Here is a 10691-nt window from a genome sequence, read left to right on the forward strand (position 1 = left end):
AGGTGTAAATATTTAAGTATGGAAAATTTGTCTTTTTATACAATATAAATATAATTATAAAACTGACATTAAGCTAGTGTTTGTGTTCTAAAATAATCGTAAATAATATAAAAATGGTTAGAATAATTATAAATAATATTAAAACAAATAATTGATTTAAGATAAGGTGTAAATATTTAACTACGGAAAAAATGTTTTTTTATAAAGTGTAATTATAAAATTAATGTGAAAATCTAGGGTATATTATAAAATAAAAGTATACTCTGAACTAGAGTTATAAAATAATTGTAAATAATATGAAAATGATTAAAATAATTACAAATAATATTAAAACAAATAATTGATTTAAGATAATGTGTAAATATTTAAGTATGGAAAATTTGTCTTTTTATACAATATAATTATAAAACTAACATTAAGCTAGTGTTCGTGTTCTAAAAGAATCGTAAATAATATAAAAATGGTTAAAATAATTATAAATAATATTAAAACAAATAATTGATTTAAGATAAGGTGTAAATATTTAACTACGGAAAAAATGTTTTTTTATAAAGTGTAATTATAAAACTAATGTGAAACTAGTGTTCGTGTGTCAAACTAATGCAAAATGGAAAAACTATTAAAAATATTACTTTTAGTATATTCCCTGCAAACAATTACTATAACTATAGTCCCGGTTGCATTTAGTACTGCTGCTAATAATGTTGGTTTAAATATAAATTAAAATATCAACTAATAACCATATACTCTCTCTAGCATAATAATATTGGTTTAAATATAGATTAAAATATCAATGGTTTAAATATAAATTAACATCAACTCATAATACTTTGTATGAAAATGTTAAAATAATGTCAAATCACTCGAAATATCAACTAATTAGCCATATAATCTCTGGGAAATTGATGCCCGGATATATACAAGTACTACAAAAACCGTATTTGAGTTTAACTTGAAACCAAGATATATAAAAAATACTAGCAAAATTGTATTTGAATTTAAAGAGATTATTACAATATATTACAATATACTACTGGAGTATACTCTTTTGATTATAATTAATTAAAAGTATATTAGAGCGTACCATGTTGATTATAATATAAAAATAATGCTAATATTTTATTGATTAATACCTCAAAATAATGTTTAATTTCTGTTAATTAATGCATTGTGCTCAATTGTAGGCTTAACTATACTATTTTATATCTCATGTTGTAAATATGATGTTGTATTGCAATTTTGAGGTCAATTAATGGATTGTATCATCTACTTAACACCACGTTAAGAAAATTGTTATGTTTTTATGTCTAATGCACATTAGATAATAAAAAAAAAAAAACTCAATCAATTTATGTGAGGACAAGTTTTTCTTGAACTGCGTAATTTACTTGTAATTTGTTCATTCATTCACTCGCTAAAGATCGCAGGGTACGTTGTAGAACATATATAAGCTCCTACAAAACCTAGTAGCTGGAATGTGAGGAGCATGTTTATTTACATGTGTAGACGCGGTAGTCAGTCGCTTAGAAGCTACCACTGATAATAGAATAGTTTGTGCACCAACCAATCAAAACAAAAATAAATCATTGTCTATAGCATGGAAGAAATTACAGAAATAATTGCAAATAAACTATGGCATTGTGAGACTATTGAATGATGTTGTTCTTAAACCAGTCTGACTAAAGCAGCACGAGGCAGCGCCGGAGTGGACTGGACTGGAGGTAGATTCTGATCAGAAAATATCCTGAAATATAATAGGTAACATTGAAGTATCTTCAGATCAGACAAAATCTTGAAATCTAACAGATAGCAGTGAAATCAATTAGATAATTTGTGGATTTAACACATAGTAGCGAAGTTAATTGGATTTGTGGATTTAACAGATAACAGTGAAGAAGTCAATTGGATTTGTGCATTTGGATTGTTCTTCATGAATGCGAATTCAGCAAATATCCCATAAAATCTGATCAACTTGAATTTTCCATTACTGGATTGTTCTTCCCGATTGCAGTGTCTGGAAACATAGTGAAATCTAAATCTGATGGATAATAGATAACAACTTGATCAATTGGTTGATCTGGTATCCTTAATATTCCAGAATATTCAGGAAATCCAAATGAAACCATTGATCTTCCAAAATATTCATTCTTGAAAATCTCGAATTAAGATAAGAATGCCAAATGTTGATACACCTACACAAATTAATTATTGTTCATCGATAACTGGTAACATTGTTGGAGTGACTTACGAGAGTGGCGGGGTGACTCGCGGACGTTTCATCTATCTAGAAGCTCTTCGGCTCTCTCCACCGCCGCCTCTTCTTCTTCTTCCCTTCCGCACCCTTCGCCAGGCATTGATTAAATCGTGTGGCATCCTGAGAATCAGATTACATGAAAATATCCTCTGTACTTAATGAATTATACGATAAAGATTGATGTAGTGCTTGCTCTATGGCTTCGCATCAACAGTGTGGAGACATTCTTTGCAATTCCTCGCAACATCTTTCCGATGTTTTTTCTCTCCAACGCTTCGGGTAGTCATGATAATCAGACAATCTTTGCGGGTTACACAAGCATCCTTTCCATTGCATCGCCTCTCTATCATGACAATGTCTTCATGAGCATTAACAGTAGGGATGCCACAATGTTAAATCTATCAAGAGCATACATATGAAAATATAAACAAAATTAATGAACAAAAATAAGAGAAGTCTGATTCTCAATCCATGAGGTGAACTCTCATTGGAATCTCATATCCATAGAAGCAATGAATACATTATTATATAAAGGACATATTTCTAATTTGATTATCCATTATCTGGCTAATCTACTGCCCCTAATAATTTGTTGAATGATAACTGACTATAACTATTAATTTGTTGCCCTAATTCTGATCATTCAGAACACAAAATTTGCTGGCTAATTTGTCAGCAATTACATAACTTAGTTTAAGCATTTTCCTCAACACCCCTTAATGCTTAATGAGGTGATCCCAATCATATCCCTCATGTATTGAAACTTACCTTTTGGTAGTGCTTTGGTAAATATATCTGCAAGATGATCATTTGTTGCACAAAACTTTATTTCAATTTCTCCTTTTGCCACATAGTCTCTTATGAAATGATATTTGATATCAATGTGTTTGGTGTGTCTATGAAACAACAGATTTTTAGTTATGGAAATGATAGAGAAGTTATCATACTAAATAGTTGTGGCATATTTTTGTTCTTGTTTTAGATCTAACAATACTTTCTTCAACAAAATTACTTCGCGTGTTGTTCTTGCTGCTGTAATATACTTTGCCTCTATAGAAGATAATGGAATAGTTGATTTCTTCTTTGAACACCATAATATTGCACATAATCAAAGGTGAACACATAACCTGAACTGCCTTTTCTATCATCAAAATATCTAGCCCAATCACTATCTGTATAACCAACCAACCCAAAATTATTTGACGAATTATACCAAATTCCATAATTTCTTGTTCCATAGAGATACCTCAAAATTATTTTTGCTGCTACAAAATGAATCTTACTTGGACTTTGCATGAATCTAGAAATTAATCCTACTACATGCATAATATCAAGCCTAGTGGTAGTAAGATACAACAGGCTTCCTACCGGACTCCTATAGGATTGAGAATCTACTTTTTCATCTCCATCTTCTACAATATCCCATGGGTGTGCGCATGGGTTTACAATTTCCCATTTTCCTTTTTTTAAGAAAATTTGAAACATATTTTTGTTGTGAAATAAAAATTCCATCATTAATTTGTGTCCCTTCTATTCCAAGAAAATAATGGAGCAAACCCAAATCAGTGATTTCAAATTCAATCATCATAGTGTGCCTAAACTCTTCCACTAACAAATCACTTGAAGATGTGTATATCAAGTCATCTACAAATAAGCACATAATTATTATATCATTACCATTTGACTTGATATATAATGTGTGTTCATTTTCACTTCTATTAAACCCCTTTTTCAAAAAATAAGTGTCAATCCTACTGTACAATGCTCTTGTAGCTTGTTTAAGCCCATAAAGAGCCTGTTTTAGTTTGTAGACTTTGTGTTCATTTCCTTCTTCTTCATATCCTTGGGGCTGGTGAACATATACATCTTCTTTCAACTCACCATTTAGAAAGGCCAATTTAACATCAAATTGGTAATCTAACCATTTATATTGTGCTGCCAATGCCAAAATAGTTCTGATTGTATCAAATATTGCAATGAGAGCATATGTTTCATTATAGTCAATATGTGGTTGTTGAGCATATCCCTTTGCTACTAACCTTGCTTTGTGCTTTTGTATTGATCCACCAATGGCATACTTGGTTTTATACACCATTTCACCCCAATGAATTCTTTTTCAATAGGAAGATCCACAAGTTCCCATTTTCATTCTTTTTAATCATTGCCATCTCTTCATCCATTGTTTTGTGCCAAACTATCTCTTTTACTGCATCCTCAAAACATCTTGGCTCTGCTTCAATCTGAGACATCAAAGAAAATTAATATAACCATAAATTTCATTTAAATATTTTTTCTTTTTTGGAGGAGGACCTGGACTTGAGATAGGACTTGAAGTAGCAAACGATGATCGAGTGGATGTGGCCTCTGAAGTATATTGATTACTCGATGGATTTTCAGAAATGAAATATTCATCTTCTTGTACAACAATACTTGGAGTTTGTTTTTTCACATCGTGATTCCCCTTCCATTCTTCTTTCTCATCAAAGAACACATCACGACTAATCATTAATTTTTTAGTTTGTGGATTTTACAATCTATAACCTTTGGTTTCAATTATTAAATTTAGGATTCTAGTCGTTTCTTGGTCAAATCTAGCTGTTGTCATTTTAGCCGTTACCTTGTCTAGAAAATTGGGTCATTGGATATTCTGCCCTATCTATTTAATGTGTAATGCGAGATCTGCTCATTCAACTTGTCCTGACGATGAACCACACTGGCTGGTTTGAAACGTGTCGACAAAAGTATCTCTATGTGATTTTCGCCGAAGGATCTTCTCAAAAACCTTCGGTTTCCTCACAATATCCAATAAAAATGAATTTCACACTTTTATCATCAAGCTTTCTTCTCTTTTCAGTAGGAACATGAACATAGGCAATGCAACCAAAGACTCTTAAATGTGAAATATTGGGTTTTCTTCCACACCATGCTTCATAAGGGGTAATATTTTGCACACTTCTTGCTGGGCATCTATTAAGAAAATAAATAGATGTAGCTACATCTTCAGCCCAAAAAATGTTTGGAAGGGTTCTACATTTCATCATGCTCCTAGCCATCTCAACAATTGTTCTATTCTTATGTTCAGCAATGCAATTCTATTGGGGAGTATAACTAGCTGTCAATTGTCTTTGAATGCCATTCACTTTACAATAAGAATCAAACTTATTAGAAGTGAATTCTCCCCCTCTATCTGTTCGTAATTTTTTTAGACAATAACCACTTTTCTTTTCCACAAGAGCTTTAAATTGTTGAAATATGACAAATGCATCAGATTTTTCTTTAATGAAATATACCCATGTTCTTCTACAAAATTCATCCACAAAAATAATCAAATACTTATTTTTGTTGAGAGATAAAGTCTGCATAGGACCACATATATCTGCATGCACTAGCTCCAATCGTTTACTTGGTCTCCATGATTTTCCTACTCGAAATGAATATCTATGTTGCTTACCAAGAATACACCCTTCAAAGACTTTATCAATAGAACCAATAAGTGGTAACCCTTTGCCCATTTGCTTGTTATATAACAATTTCAAGCCTTTCATATTCAAATGTTCATACCTTATGGGCCACAGCTAAGAGCTATTGTCATAAGAAACATTCAATGTTGTACTTGCTTCACGAGGGAGATTGAAAGAAAAAAATATATTTTGCAGCATATTAGTCTTAGCAATAATTTTATTGTGATCATCTTTATCATAGATTATGTATTGCTTGTCCTTGAAAACAATTAAATATCCCTTTTCAAGGAGCTGCCCCACACTCAAAAAATTGTGTGCTGGACCAAGAACATATAAAACATCATTAATGTACTTTGGTTTTCCTTGTTTTGTCTTCACACCAATTGTTCCCTTACCTTTAGCTTCAAGTGGCTTGTCATCTCCCAACAGTACATCAGATTTTGTTAAACTCACATGGACAGCGAGACAGATGGAAAGATAAATCATTGAGTACTATTTTTATTAACAATAGATGTACATTTATAGTACAATAGGTGACTCTTGGGATTCAGATCCCAAGGTCTCTTGGACTGCTTTGTCCATTCAACTTCCACGCTAACCCTTTAGGATTAGGTGTCCAACATTCCCCCCCTTAATCCGAAGGGTTATGTATGAGTCCAAGAAGAGAGCTGTAATACAAAATGTGCAAAGAATGCATGGCAGCACTAGGCTGATTGTGCTCTATGAAATGTTGGTATAACGGGCGGTGGTTTAAGGATGACCACCAACACTGGAACGCTTAGTGCAGTTCCCGGAACTCTTCCAAAACTGGCAAGAAACTGAAGTTTTCTGCTAGAGGAAGTGATCCTATTGTTTTAAAGAGGGAAACCTTCAACCATAAAAGGGAGGTCTCACCCCGTATAAAAGGTAAAACTTCAACCTGAAAAGGGAAGTCTCAACCTGTGATGGTTTAAGGATAACCAACAACTTTGGAATGCTTAATGCAATTCCTGAACTCTTCCAAAGCTGGCAAGAAGCTGGAGTCTTCTGCTAGAGGAAGTGTTCTCAATCTGTGTTCACGGGCATCTTTGTCTCTGGCTGCAACTCTGAAACTGGTGTGGCAGGTTGTGGCTCAGGCTCGCTTGATGTGACTTTGAAGCTTGTAGATGACCATCATTTCCCCCCCTGTCAGATACAAGGTGAGAAGATGGAGAAAACTCAACTGCAAGACTGTTCAATACTCTGGAACAAGTTCTGGCATGTGTTTGGAATATCTTCTTGGCTGTTGATGCCCATTGCCAAGAAGCGATCCATCCAAGATGAATCTTTGTTCTTGCAGGATGTTTGTTTTTGAAGCATCTGTGTGAAGAATGACTGGTTTTATGACAGTGCTCACATGGATGAAGATCAAAACAGTGATCTTTCAGATGGCCAACTCGGTCACAGTGTTGGCATTTCACGATCTGTTGTTTTTGTTGTTGTTGTTGTTGTGGAAGAGGGGCAGAATCTGGAACAGCTGAAGGTGAGCTTCCATGAGAAGCAGGTGAACTGTCATGAGGAGCAGGTGAACTGTCATAAATGAATCCAGCACTCTGAAACTGAATGGGCTTGGCATAGTCTGGAATATGAAAGGACAAGTCCTTGTCATATCCAAGACCAGTTCTGTGCTTGTTGTGGACAAGCTGGTCCCAAGGTCTGATGATGGGCTTGGGAAGTGCAGACTGAGTTTCTGCATCTGCATGTACAACTGCTGCTTTATTTGAATGAGTGGTAACATTATTGACTTGCTGTTTATGGAAGTCTGTTTCATTGTTCTGAACAGAAACAGGTTCAGAATGATGACTCCACTGGTGTAATTCTTCCTGCTGTAGCTTTGTTTCAAGCTGCAAAAACTCAATATTCTCATGTGCAGTTTGCAGAGAGGTTTGGATGTCAAAGAGAGTTTCTTTGCTAACTTTGACCATCTCATCAACAGTGGAATGAATTAGGATATTCAATAACTTTAATGCATCTTCAAGTCTGGCCATTTTTCTTCAATGTCACTTAAAAAACACAACTGAGGTAACAGCAACAGAAAAATAATATTGTACTCTTACTACAAGATATTGTAAGGGCTTATCAAGTGGCAACAATGTCGCGAAAATGGTTGATGGAGCAGGACCTGAGTAAGCTGGATGTTACCAGGTTAAACTACAATAAACATTTCTCGTCAAGCTACAATCAACAGTTCGTTTCAAGAATGAACTGGAGCATAACATCACCAATGCAAAAAATATATAAATGTGAAGATGAGCGCTGTCCTCAACTTCAAACTTCAGAGCATCTAGCTGCTATGGAAATCATGCAAAATCTCTACAAGAAACTGCTCCAAAATCTCTACAAGAAACTGCAAAGTAATGACTTCAAAAATTGTCTTCAAAAATGCTTCAAATTCACTTCACAATGCTGATCACTTCTCCATGAATCACTTCACTCAGAGGTTGTTTCAAATTTTTCCATAGACAACACCAAATCTGCTTCGCGGTGGCTTCAATACTGCTCTTAAAATCTGCTTGAGCATGTGCCAAGTCATAAAAAATTTGACTTACAAATCATGTATCAGCGTTAACTCCAGTGATACTGCATTCACCATTCAACAATACAACTGCAACCAGGCACATCCATTTGTCTATAAGCGAAAGCTTGTGCACAGTATCAAATTAAACAGACATGCATGTACAAGATTTGCACCGGGCCGGCAACCTCAAAAGTTGGGGCCGGTTAATTACTGTCGCAGGAAAAACCCTGTTTGTCAATTTTGTGGAAAATGATGCAGGAGTGCAGGGACACTATCGCGATCTATGTTACAATCATTCCCGAAACTTGGTGTGAAATTGAAAAGTTAAACACTGTCATAGGTTTAAAAATCAGCCGATATGCAAAGTGCCTTTTACCTGTGCTACACCGCTATGTGACAGGTAGGCTTGCAAAACATCCAGAAAAGCTTTAGTCAGGTGCAGAATATTCAAGACCAGAACCGGTTGCTTATTAATGAGATAAATCAAAATCACGAATCCAAGATCGCAGAGAATCTAAGTAGAAATGTTGCCCTAATTCGAGAGCTCAACAACAACATCACGAGAGTGGTGTACCACTATGTATGAACACATTAACCCGAACGCATCAAACATAAGTAGCAGTTCAAATGGAACGCATCAGAGGAACGAGGTCTTCAGCATATACCAAAATAAAATTATCTACAGCAGTAACAGACATTGGAGCACAACCACATTAGCAGCAAGCCACTGAAACGCTAGGCATTGCAATGCAGGACCCATCGTCCATATTCTGCAACCAGCTTCGCAGCTTCTGCGATCATGTTCAGTCAATGTGCAACGATCTTAAGGCTTCCATGCAGCGTCCCCCAATTCCATTCGGTTCATCATTAAATTCATCCCTGGAGGGATTGAACCGTCGTTTACAATCAACAAATCAGCAAGTAGAAGCTCTGGAGTCGATGACCATCGATACGATCTCCTTTCAGGAGCTTCTTGGCCCCTGCAACCAGATCTACAAACAGAACGAGGCTGCCGTTGCTGTTCTTGAAGATCGGCTCAAAGAATATGGCTACGAACCTGGGAAATGGACAGTGGTGATGAGAGTGGTGTACCATTGACCGCACCAGTTTCTTCAAATTTCTGAAACCTTAAGAACGAAAGACAACATCCTCCGTCTGCTTCAAAATGTCATAGCCACCTTTAAAACAAATGATACAAGCAAACCCTTCAATTGCTTACTCACAAAATTTAGTTGAAAATTTTGACAGCAACATCATTGTTAGATGAATAAAATGTGCTTCTGGAGACCCTCGAGACAATTTTCTCTATTGCAACTCCAACTGTTGTACTTCAGAAAAGATGTGGAAAAGAATAGCTGCATTGCTGCTTCAAATGGCATTGAACAGAACATCACCATATGCTGCAATGGTCATGGGGTGCTTTTCTGACATAACTTCACACAAAACAGGCCCCATTGCAAAATGCTGATTTTACAAATATGTTGGCACTCTTGCCAATTTACAATTAACTCTTGGAAATCAAGAAATATACATTTGAGCGGTTTATTTTCTTGAAAACCACAGCCGCCTTCTAAGGCTTCATATCAATTTCATGTGTGTAAATTACAAAAGCAAGTACAGATAAATTTGTATTGCCTGTTGCTGAGCAATTTAATCAACCCATCAAGAAAATAAATATGTGACAGATACCATTTATGGTCTCAATCGACCCGTCTTATATGTCAATACAAGCTTACGAAGGCGCCAAAATTCAACTCTGTCTCCACAAAATACCAACGCTGTAGAAATTACCCATGGAGATTGCGGACATGGACATTCAAAATGTTTTGAGTTCCTTTGACTAGCGGCATTTTGAATTACTTTGACTATCGTATAGAGACATGCTCCCTTGAAATCTTTCGAAAGAAACCGCAAACAACCTTCCAGACTTCGTAGAAATGCTGTTCCGAAGGCCACGCCAAGATAGGAACCCTTCAGTGAAGCAACAGAAACAGTAACGCCAAGACAGGAACCCAACTTGCAGCAGAACAATCCCAGCAAAAATCCCTCAAGACGTATTCGAAGTCTTTATTCTTTAAGAATACACGCAAAACCACAGATCTCAATAAAGACTGTCAAAATTCCAGGAGTGCAGGTCACGGAGTAGCACGCAGGATATAGAATAATGCAGAGCATTAAACCACTAATTTCAGGAGCAAGGATATAACTGATTTGAGCGCACAGCCAAGTGGAGGGAGGTCGGAGCAGTTTGAATGACACGCAGACCAAAAAGAGAATCAAACATACGTTAGCTCTGAGACCATACATTACCAGGCGTTTCAATTCAGCACTGGCGCTACTGCTATCAGTTACGTTACCAGGTGTTTCAATTCAGCACTGGCGCTACTGCTATCAGTTACGTTACCAGGCGTTTCAATTCAGCACTGGCGCTACTGCTATC

The sequence above is a fragment of the Pinus tabuliformis genome, chromosome 9, assembly GCF_031772625.1.
Source record: "Pinus tabuliformis cultivar Carrire ecotype Pingquan chromosome 9, CPIR1, whole genome shotgun sequence".
NCBI lineage: Eukaryota > Viridiplantae > Streptophyta > Pinopsida > Pinales > Pinaceae > Pinus > Pinus tabuliformis.